Raw genomic sequence first — 12,133 nt, forward strand, 5'->3', positions numbered from 1 at the left:
CCTATGGTACCCGATATCTTTCAGACTTAAAGAGAACACAAAGTTTAACTTTTCCCGAGGGTTTCTCATGAATTCCTCCTAAAGGGTTAGTCGTAGCAAAAGAATAACGTACTAGGTAGCTAAAGAGGAAAATAAATCTAAGATTGACTTATTGTGTAGAGTCAAGGTAAGGTAGGAACTCGTGGTACAAGTTATTATTCACGTATAAGGTGATTATCTTTAATCAGGAAATCTAATGAACTATCACCTTGATGAAAAGAATATGCGGCTCTAATAATTATTATTTGTATTTACGTTTTTTTTTCAAAATTGTAAAGATTTGTATTTCATTTCATACGCATCTCTTCTAAGAGTGTCTCCAATTCTCTCTGAGAGTTCTACTTACACTGCATCTCGCTAATAACAGTATATTTTTCTCCTCAAAAATTCCACTCAACTGTAAACAGCAAATTTTGGAAAATCCGTAATTTTAAGTTTCCCCTGGTTATTGAGATAGTGACTCGGGCACCTTATAATAAAGTCCATTAGTAATGGTATCGAGACCTCAAATGTATCGTATATGAGATGCGTTAAAGAGAGAGCAGTTTCTTGCAAGGGCTCTTGCGTAGCCCTTACACTGCGCCTTTCCAGCCTCCAAGGCTACTAAGGCGGGAAGAATTCTTCTGCGTTGTCAGTCGTTTGATTTATTCCCGCTCAGAGCAGCCTTGGCTTCTTCTTTGCCGGGAGGGTGTCTTGCTCGTCTTGGGATGCTATGGGGCGCTTGTAGCGGTCCCATGGCCAGACCCTTATGTCGCCAACCCGGCGAATTACTTTTACTTCCGCTTCTGCCGCTTTTCTGAAGAATTTCCAGATATTCTAGGCAGAAGGACGTCCAGGGTTTGGAAAATTATAAGTTGATTGAGGCATATGATACTTTGAGCCTCTTCGCGGAACTGACTTCCTACAACACAACCTATTACTTGCAGTAAAGCACTCTAATCGTTACTTGGCCTATTTTCCAAATTACTCACTTATATTCAATACTTCTTATAACAATCACACGAGGTCACATCTACCAATTACATGGAACTCGTGATTTTTTTTTAATTGTGCATAGTGACATCTAGTGACAAATCAGCGACTAAGACAGTGAATTATTAAAAGTTGTGCAACTCTTTGGGATTTTTTAATTTTGGTTGTTTTAGAATTTATGTTCGAAACAATTAGTACTATCTTTGTTTGGGAAAATGTGGTAAGCGAATAAAGTCACTATAAATGTAAAAATAAGTTATTTGCTATCCATTTGTCCAGTGTTTTCTGTACACCTTGGAAGAGGCGAGATTGATATCTAAAAATATAATTCTTTCTGATTCCTTCCAGTAATATTTAAGAGTACTAATGATATGCCACAATAAAAATATAGAAAATCCAATCTAGAGTATAATTTCATGACGTCATTGCGGAAAATTGTAAAGTTATTGCATTTGGAATGTGACCAAGGCGAAAAAATTATTTTTTCTACTATCTGACTGACGTATATTAAATGACCACTGAAATAGTACATTTCACTTAACAAGCAAAAGTTATAAACCTGCAGAATTGAAAATTAGTGTCAATGTCCCGTTAACACGTAGTTTTGTAATTAAATTCTTTATGAGAATGGAAGTTCATCTGGTAGAAAGGGAAACGGGAGAAAAATACAGGTACATTTGTAGAGTCAGCAGTGGTGTGCGACGAAAAATTGTAGCATATTACGAACTAGGTATTGGAAAAAAAAAACTTCTTAAGATTGGACGAATAGCTACTTATTCCAAAAACAAATTCACACACCAAGAGCGCAATGTTAAATATTAGCCCTTGCCACTTATTACAAGTATTCATCAATCAATTCATAAATTGCTAATTGTATTCGCTATCAACACCATCAACATATCAATCATTTCGCTAATCAACATAATTCTCGCTAACTAATTAATTGAATTTTAAAATCTACAATATCAACTTATTATCTTTTCTTGGATGGTCACATTGACTAGCCACTACAGCAAGTACACGTGTGTACTGACGTGGCCTTGTAACGTTTGAGACCTTATGGTTGCTGTAGGCCTAATATCGGAACTTGAGAGAGGTACACTGAGGATGTTTACGTAAACAGTTACTATAATAAAAATGGGTAACATAATGCAGCTACCCAATTTGCACTAAGGAAGAGTTTCAGAGTGCATGGAGTTATTCATGAGAGTGTTGACTTTCCTTTGCTAGAAACTATGGTAGTCAATTCCACCAACTTCTTAGGACACCCTGCAACATGATTAAATATTTTATAATTAAAAAAGTAACCAAGTTTTAACTTTCTACAGCAGTTTCTTCACAATTTGTCTTCAATGGAAATTAATGGGTTAGTAGTAATTGGAAAAAATTTAAAATGATATTTTTTGTAATCATTAAGATACTCCACAGCTTGAGATATTATTCTTTCCCTGTGAGATTGATTAAATAAATTAGGTTTCCTTGTGAGAAACTTTATCTATTCAATCAACTCGTAACTCTTAATAAATTTGGTTTCTAACCTAAAAGCAGCAGCAAATGAACTGTATGTGGACTTGAGTTATTTAATATTTTAAACTAGTCACCAATGGAAGCAAATCGTTCAAGACATGCCCTGAAGGCTACTTTCCAAAGGTGGCTCAATTCCGACACTAAGCCATTCAAGATGGATTCGCGTTTTCGTTTGATTCCCATTTTACTCAAAGATATGCTTTGTTGGAGCAACTTGCATTTTAAAGTAATATATATATATATAATTATATATATATATATATATATATATATATATATATATATATATGTATACATATATATATATATTCCATAGGATGATAGTGATGTGCAAAGAGCCATTAACGCAAATCATTTGTTTCCTTCAATAACCGGCTGCCACTCCAGTTCCTTTCACATTTATGAACCAGGAGCCATCTATTTCCTTGAACTTGCTAATAATAGAAAAGACGAATTGTTCATTGTAATCATCTTTATTAAATTTTATTCATATGCGTCTAAACATTTTCTTTTTATTCCCATATTTCATAAAATTATGTGTCGGCTAATTACGTATTTCAGCGTGTAAAGGTTTTTTGAATATTTCCTCTCTTTTTTAAAAACAATATTCTGGCATTTGGCACAAATAGTTTCAGGAGAAGGGACGAATCTTGCGTTTAAGGCATTCAAGCGTTCAACGGACTGAATTAACGGGTAGAGTTCAGGAAGACTGTGACCTGAGAGGGATCTTTTGGGATTTTTAAACCCAAGGTGCGATTTTGTGAGCCACTCTACCGTGGACGACTATTACAGCAACTCAACAGCTATAATACGGCAAGCCTACCTATTCAAATGGACTTTCTAATAGCTTTGATTCACTCCGAAGAGAAAAGGTAACGCAGTATTCGAAGGAAACTACGAAGTCTGTTCTGACTGTTAATTTCTCTCTGTCCTTAAGGCAACAAAAATGCTACCCGATGGTTAGTGTGTTTAACCTCCTCACCAAATATATGTAGAATTAGGAACAAAAATGTGGCAATTTACTTTAGAGGTTATAAGCCCAGGTATTATTATTAGTTTAAAAATAAACATATTTCTATGAAAAAGTGATAATTAATCACGTTTTCATTGCGAACATTTCAGCAGAATAAAGCTTCAGCACTATATGTATACAGAAGAATTACCACCAGATTACTCATTGACCTTATAAACTAAATTTCTGCCGGAAAGAATAATACGGCTCCGTTAACTCAAATAACTATTGTAATTTTACAACGGGGATTTCAATAGATAGCATAATCATCAGTTATGCATAGGAACCCGGATCGAAAAATTTAATCATAAAATGGAATTAACAAAGACGTATTTTTCTTTCCGTGATGGGTAAGTTCCGCTAAGTTAAGCCAGAAACTATGAACTTAAATTTGGCCATTTTATATCATTTTTTATTTGTTTTTTGTTCCAGCTCAATTACCTAGTAAAAACGTTTACTTTTATGCTTCACGAAAACATACACTAATTTTACTATTGTTTGTATGTTGAAATAGAAAAACTAAGGTTCCCTCCAAGCATTTGGGGAGGTGGACCAAGTCAAAGAGGAGTCGCAAAAAGAAAGAATGGTACCCCCTCCCCACTCCCTCGTGCTGCACTTCCGGGCTCGCGAGCAACAGCCCTAATCATCCATTCATTAAATAACTGAAGCCTCTCATTCACAATGACTGACGCCTTTCATTTCCATGTCGGTCTCAAAATATATTGTCAATTGTACCGCGCTTGATGTTTTCATAACTCTCATATACCATATTCCCACGTTTTACCCTTACCGTTAGGACCTCTTTTTTAACCATCCTCAGTTACCCAGATTTACCTAATTTACATTTTAAAAATGTTAGCTTAAATTGAAATTATACATTTAAATACATTTGTCATGTTCATTGGGCACTTTGCCAAAATTTCATCTCACGATCGATATGAAATCTTTATGCTTTTTGGTCTAGAAGTCTCTATCTCCAAATATTCCAGCAATAATAGTCTGCGATGTTATACGGTGGGGCTGTAATAACTCAAAATATACATGACTACTAAAGAAATCTGAAAATATAAGTTTTCCGCAAACAAAGGAGCTTAACGTACAAGAGAAATTTGAAATTCAACTACATTATGCTACGATGGAAGAATTTGTGATAGCTAAAATATTTTATTGATAATAATATACGTGAAATATAGCTGAAACCAAATACTTATGACTAGAATCAATATCGTTTCTCCTCGTCGGTTTTTTTTCCCTTAAATTCACCTGAAATATTCTTCCACACTTCATAGTAATAGTAATAGCCTTGCAGATTTAACTCTCAATTTATGAAGAAAAAGTTTTCAATACAAGACCACTGTTCGTTGCAAATAATATCTACTTATTTTGCACTCATTATCAACTTCAGTGCCTGCACCTCACGACAGTACGTCTATTCTGCCGATATTCTCCCTCCATCCTCTTTCGCTTTCAGTCCAATAACGTCCCACCCTTTCAGTCCACTCACTCTTCCTTTTATTCTGACCTCTTAGCAACTTTCCCTCCTTCCCATCAGCTTAGCTCCCCATTTCCCTCCATAAGCCTTTTCTCGCCCACTTTGCCCGGAATCCTCGACGGCGCCCTCTCCCTCATCCTTTTATTCCTAATTGAAACGTTCCTTCTTAGCTCCGAACCCTTCTTCTCCGTCCATACACGGAGACCTCCCCGTCGACCCTGGCACACACTCGACGCGTGTCCCGCTACGGGGGCGATTTTCATCCAGCCGTCCCTTCCTTCTCCGAGGCTGGTGCCCCGATGAGGAGCCATTGCACCTTCGCCCTCCCCTCTTCCACAATTCCCATTGCCGCGTGGATTCCGAAGTGACGCTACTCTTTCCAGAGGGTCATCGTTATATGGCCGGCCGGCCTTCCCTTCCTCACCCATGAATATTTCAACTCCTTAAGTCAGAATTTTGATTCACTCGGCATTGTCTCTAATGCATAAACATCTTCTATTTTTGTTAAATATTATTCATTTGACTTACTTAACACCGGAATGCTTTCGCTTAACTAACACAGTTTTTATGCTAGTTCATTATACGCCCCACACCAATTATATTCAAAAGCGGTAAGCATTCTAACTCTATTGTTATTATATTCAAAATCAGCAGTCTTACTCATTGGTTACTCTGTTTTCTTGAGATCCTTTTGAGCACTCGCGTGTTTAGCATTTTAAATGCTTCGGTTATTCTTCGCAAAATTCATTTAATCTTCAAGAGTAAGCAATCGACGCCGAATTACCCAATTCATTCCATGCGAGGAAGCTGATCTGTGACGTTAATGATGATTGAGAATGAAATATTTTTTAACTTCAGAAGCAAGTTATGGTACCTGTTATAGTTTCACAGAATAAGTAAAATTATTAACAGAAGATGTCAGAATGAGTTATGGATTGCAAACTATCAGAAGTGGCCCCCAAAGAAAAAATGTGGCAGTAATAAGAGGGGGAAAAAATGGGAATTCTGTTTATCTCCTCTCACTAAAATTAAATTTCCAGGCAATCGAAATTTTGTAACTGATGCCGTAGGCTTTTGTAGAAATATTTTAAGACAACATATTAGCTTTCCGATTGTATGGATAAAAAAATCTCAAGCTTTATCAATGGTGCAGCAATATTTCGCAAATTGCATGAAAACATTTTTCTCTAAGGGTTAAGGTATTATGGAAAACTAAAATATAACTTTTCTCGTGACATTTCCGAGTATTTTTATAACTAAAATCCCCACAAACAAGTATATATATATATATATATATATTATATATATATTTATATATATATATATTTATATATATATATATATATATATATATATATATATATATATATATATATATATATATATATATATCTCTATCTTTATATATATATATATATGTGTGTGTGTGTGTGTGTGTGTGTGTGTGTGCATACATGTTTATATATATAATAAATTGGACAGCAGCAAACAATATAGAAACACATAAAAAGATCACTAACACGTTATTTCTTGATAATTTCGCCTAAATTCTGCTCCGTCTTCATCGGAAGATATAGAAGTAAAGAAATTATATATATATATATATATATATATATATATATATATATATATATATATATATATATATATATATATATATATATATGTATTCCCAAGGAATACCAATTAACCGTCACCCGTGTTTCGAAGAATTTGAGAAACATGCGAAGTGGAATGGGAATGAAGTGCAATACCACTATCTGCGTTCAGCTGTCTCAAAGTTACCGTTATCCTCAAAACAATAAGATTTTTTCGGACTCGATCAAAAATCTTCCTGTAGAATTTTAACGAGCCACAATTCAGCGAAGGAGAATACAAAACATTTCATGGTTTTCGGCTGATAAAAATCAAATTTACCTCAGTAGTATTGAATGATCAACTCCCATATTATTTGTAATTAATTGATTTTAAAGGTGTTCCATTCCTAAGGTACATCTGTAACGTTAAATCCACACAGAATAATCAAAACAGGAAAATTATAACTGGAGCCAGGGGACACAAATCTTATCGTTAAGTTGTCCTTCATGACTAATATGAAATGGAATAGTTTTCCTACTATATGATAATCTTCCATACAGAAAATATTAATTTTAATAAAATTCTTTTAATAAAAAAAGTAATAAAAATTAATTTAATAATAATTCTTAACTATGTGACGTTAGGAAAAACATTCCTTTTTATGTACTAAAAAATGGTTAGGGTACATAATTGCTGCAAGAAATGGGGGAAAAAGAAAATAATCAGCAAATCGTATGTTTATATATTTTTTGCAAAAACATTTCACTTCAATTGATATTAAGTCTTATTGCATCATAAGATCATAAGAAAAAAATTTCGATATTGTTTGAATCGGTTCAAGTCTATTGGTTTCCGTAGAATTCCTTCGCCTGAAAAAAGCTACTTCCACCTTGAATATTTTAAGAAATGGACACGTTTTTTAACATGAGTGAGTTACTCTTTGTAAGGAAGTCCCAAAGAAAGAATTTTGAAATATGTACGCCACTCTACGAAGTACGTCCGTCCAATCCCTCCACCTCACTCCTCTATCCTCGGTCCCTTCATGTTTCCTTAAATATTTCACCTCGTTTCCTTTCTCCACTCCCAGTCCTATATAGTCTACCCTTTTTCCCCTCCTCCATCTGCTACTCTCTCCTCTGTACTCGGTGCCGCTTGTATCCTCTTCCCTAGGGACTACAGAGGCTCACATCCCCTCCTTGTTTACCCTTTTACTCCCTTTTCCACGCAAAGAATGGCCTCTCAGCCACTTATGTTACGTAAAATGTATTTTTCACCTCGTTCATCCTTTTTTGAAAATCATTTCTTCCCTTCGCACGCACTAAAACATAGATAAACACCCAAGAATTTTATAAGCGTCAAAATGGATGAATTATAAAAGAGAAGATGAATGAAGGTCTGGTTAAAGAAACCCCATATCTACTAATTGCTTCAGAAAATAACTGAGTAACACCACAGTTCACTGAATTTAAAATTCAAGGATGGAAATAATTAGTCAGTCTTCTTTAATATATTTATCTCCTCGTCATGTGTATCAAAATCTACCAGTCTAAAGCAGTATCATCTACTAGATACAGTCTCATTTTTCAATTGGCCAACAACTGGTTCATTCACCAAACTAATATCATTAGATTAGGTTACATGTACGAGTACTCGTAATCATGGGGTATGTAGGTTACTGGAGGGAATAAAATGGTCAGAAAAGAAAGAAAACAATGAAATTTTAGAATTAGTAGAGAAAGAGGTTCGGACGCTGGAAAAAGTAAGAAGAAGACAGAATAAGTGATGCAAGAGATACTGAGAATTATAGAATGCTGAAAATCTTAACACAGGGAAACATTCTTGCAAATAAAAAAGCTATACCGTTGTGATGTGTCACTTGCACAAAATTTAATAAATCTACCAAATCCTCCAAAACGTGTCTCGAAATTCATGGTAGATTTTTCGAGTCAATATTAATGAGGGATAACAAAAATATGACTTGATAAGAACATTGGATCATTCATTCTGACGTGTTTAATATGCTTCAGAAATTAGAGCTTTCACTCCTAAACATGGACAAGTAGGCTTCTTGATATTTAAGTCTTTTTTATCAATTGAAATTATTTTCTCTTTTCGACAAGTAATAATATTCTCTGTAAGCGATACCCTCTAAAGAGAAAAGCCGCGCCGCTCATGAATTCTGCCGAAAACAATAGCGCTTTGGTGAATTTATGTCTTTTTCCATGGAAACGCCTGTCGTTCCCTTATTGTACGTCCTTGTGCATTATCTTTTCTCTCTTTCGCCCTTCCAACGGCTCCCTGAAATTTCCCCCTGTCCTTCCATTTCCCTGCCGCTTTCCCTCCATTCGTACCTTTTTTCTCTTCCATCCGCAACTTCCACCAGCTTCCACTCTTTGCCGATTCCTTCTTTCCCTTCTCCACGACGAAGCCTGGATCCTGGACTCTCCCGCCCCAACACCCGCTCCCTTTGCTCGCCATCTATTTCTTATTCCATCGGCTCCCCGCCATTCACCCCACCGCCTCCTGCCGCAACTTCCCCTAAACCCTTCCCTTCCCTCCTCCAAAGCGGCCTCCGTTTACTCTTTCACCTGCACTGATACGCTATAAACGTCTGCTGAGCCGTTCTCCCTTCCCATGGCTCCCCCGCTGCCGGAATACATGCAACCTGTGCGCACTCCACTGCCTGCAAAACTCCAGAAACCACATGTGCAGTCTCACGGACCGTTAAGCTCTGAATGGAAATTGTCGACCTCGAAAGAAATTGATGATTTCTCGAGATTTTCCGAGAGGGACTCCCGGTTCGCTTGTGTGGGTTTGTATCGATACAATCCGATATTTCTCCCGCTCCAGCGCTTCGGCCGGACGTGACCGAAATGCGAACGATTTTCGTGACGACGGGATGGAATGGGGGGGAGGAAATTGTTTTCGAATTATGGCCGTCTTACTTTTTTCCCGGCTCGCCTTTCCGGGGCCGTGTTTCAATTCATTGGCTTTATGTTAGCATCCCTCACATTTTATTCCAATGCGTCGTTTTTCATTCTCACTGCGGGAAAACCCATATATGTTACTTCTTTCTTTCTACCCGGGATTTGGTATCCCGGTCACTCGTCGGAAGAATGTAATTTCTACTATAACGAGAGTGTTACTCACATATGACATGACTCCATGCAAAAATATTTCATTGCTCTTATAAAACGGTCTGCAGGTCGTCAAATTTAAAAGTGACAAATGAAAATCAATTATTTTCAAAGGAATTTTACACGAAATTCACTGATGAATTTTGTTCTAGGGCCATTACTCTCCCTAATTTACGTAGACGATCTACAAAATAATTTACATTCCCAAGTAGGACCTTTTGCTGATGATTGCCATACATACAGATGGGTAGAGAATGTAAATAACCGCGTAATACTACAATATGACATCGATTTCCTTGGTTACTGGGTTACAAATAAAAATATGTGCATTAATGTATCTAAGAGTAAGCATGTAACTTTTTCACGTAAAAAGAATGCAGAATAGGATATTTACACCCTCTTTGGAGAAAGAATCCCATGTAGCAGTCATTGTAAATATTTTGGCTTTTACTTGACTAGGAATCTAGGGTGGGAAGTCCAAGTAGATAATGTGACACGGAAGGAATTTAAAGTACTTCATTGGGTAATGAGAAATTCAAAAGGAAGTAGCGTAGCTACAAAACAAACAGTATATAAGGTACAGGTTAGCCCTATCCTAGAATAGTCGTCCATAGTATAGGATCCATATGAGGTGGGACATATTAAAAAGATTAAAAAGAAAAGCACCAAGATGTGTACTCGGAAGGTACAAAAAAACACATAGTGTTACGGAAATATAGGATATGCTGAAATGGAAGAGTTAGAAAAATAGAAGAAAAAGGAGCAGGTTACGTGCGATGCAGAAATTTTTTAAAAAGGACGAAGCGTGGGAAGATTTATGGAAAGAGATAGAAAATCCAAACTTTAAGGGAAAAAACGACCACAGTTTTAAAATAAAAATAAGAACGCAAAAAACAAACAATAAAAAATAATCTTATTTAAACTAAAATATTGTTGAATGGAACCAACTGCCTGGAGGTTTGTTTGAACCCTTTTCGTCCAATTTTAGGAGATTAAGGAATAAGTGTAAAGCAGCCACTGGGTGATAATCTTCATTGATCATTGTTAATAAAACTATCGCATATATTAAAATATTGTTTGTACGTGATATGGACTGTGTGAGAAATTTTGTTGCAAAAATGAATGATGAGTTGACGGTACGTAATTTTGAACTGAATATGTAATTGAAGAGTGAGTGGTGTATATAAGAGCATTTTGTCTCATATATGTTCTTCTTGTGTAAGTATGAATTTGCATTTTAAGAGTGACCGTTGACCACACTTGGCCGTTACCATCAGGATAATTGCCTAATTGCAACGACATTTATGTAATAATAATAAAATAACACCATTATGCTTCGGCACACTAATGTTAGCGGCTCAACCCTTCGCGCTACGCTTCCAAGATGGCATCATCGGGAACCAGGCACTACATCACGGCCTGTTCGATGTTGGACGTCAGCACAGCATACTGCACTCTTCTGCAAACATTCCGACACACAGGCGTCAATCGTAATCAAGTTAGTGTCTTTTTTTCGCTCATTTTAGTCTCACTGTGTCGTTAAGGGAAGTCCAGGGTGCTCCTCGTCATCAGCCTCTTTTCTTACTTCCCGGACCTTTTTGAGTCAGTGAGAAACCATTCCTTGGGGAATCTACTTAGCATTCTTAATCTTGGAATAGGTCTCCAAAACCCAAAGTTAACCAGAAATTCATTACCTGTCATTCATGTACCTTACCTCCATGGAACATGGTATCGTGAATTCGTGGCGCGACCCTCGAACAGGGGTCAAGTCTATCAGCGATCTGCACACTGAAGACCCACAGACAACTATATCTACTCCTACATAATACTCCGCAAGCAGTCGCAAGAACGTGTGGCAGGGGATGGTAGGTCATCAGCCATTCTGCATATATTCTCTCTATTTCCTCATTCACCTGGCAACCCCAGGAGCCACCAAAAACCGTGTGGAAGGGGGACTACCGAACAGCAGTCATTGAGCATGCCTACATATATTACGTGTATTACATGATTTGCAACTATTCCTATGCTTGCACATGGAGGATAATAAAATACGTTAAAAGAGGGCAGGTTCACGTCAGATACTTATGCACATTAGTATTCTACCCACTCCGGTCGGACAAGTCACAAATGCAATAGACTTTATATTCATTTGCCTACACCCCACCTGACACAAAGCACACGTATGGGGACGTTAGGACGCTGGACTTAAAGTCTTCCTTCTAGTTTAAGAATACTCATCATAATATTTAATTGGTATTTCTCTTACTACAAAACTGGATAACCTTTGTTTTATTTATATTTATTCTCATTCCATTTCTACCTTACTGAATTTTTAATACCCTCAGCAATGCTTACAATCCATTTCCTGGCTGACAA

This window comes from Hetaerina americana, unplaced genomic scaffold, assembly GCF_022747635.1.
Source record: "Hetaerina americana unplaced genomic scaffold, ioHetAmer1.1.p SCAF_43, whole genome shotgun sequence".
In the NCBI taxonomy this organism is placed as follows: Eukaryota; Metazoa; Arthropoda; class Insecta; order Odonata; family Calopterygidae; genus Hetaerina; species Hetaerina americana.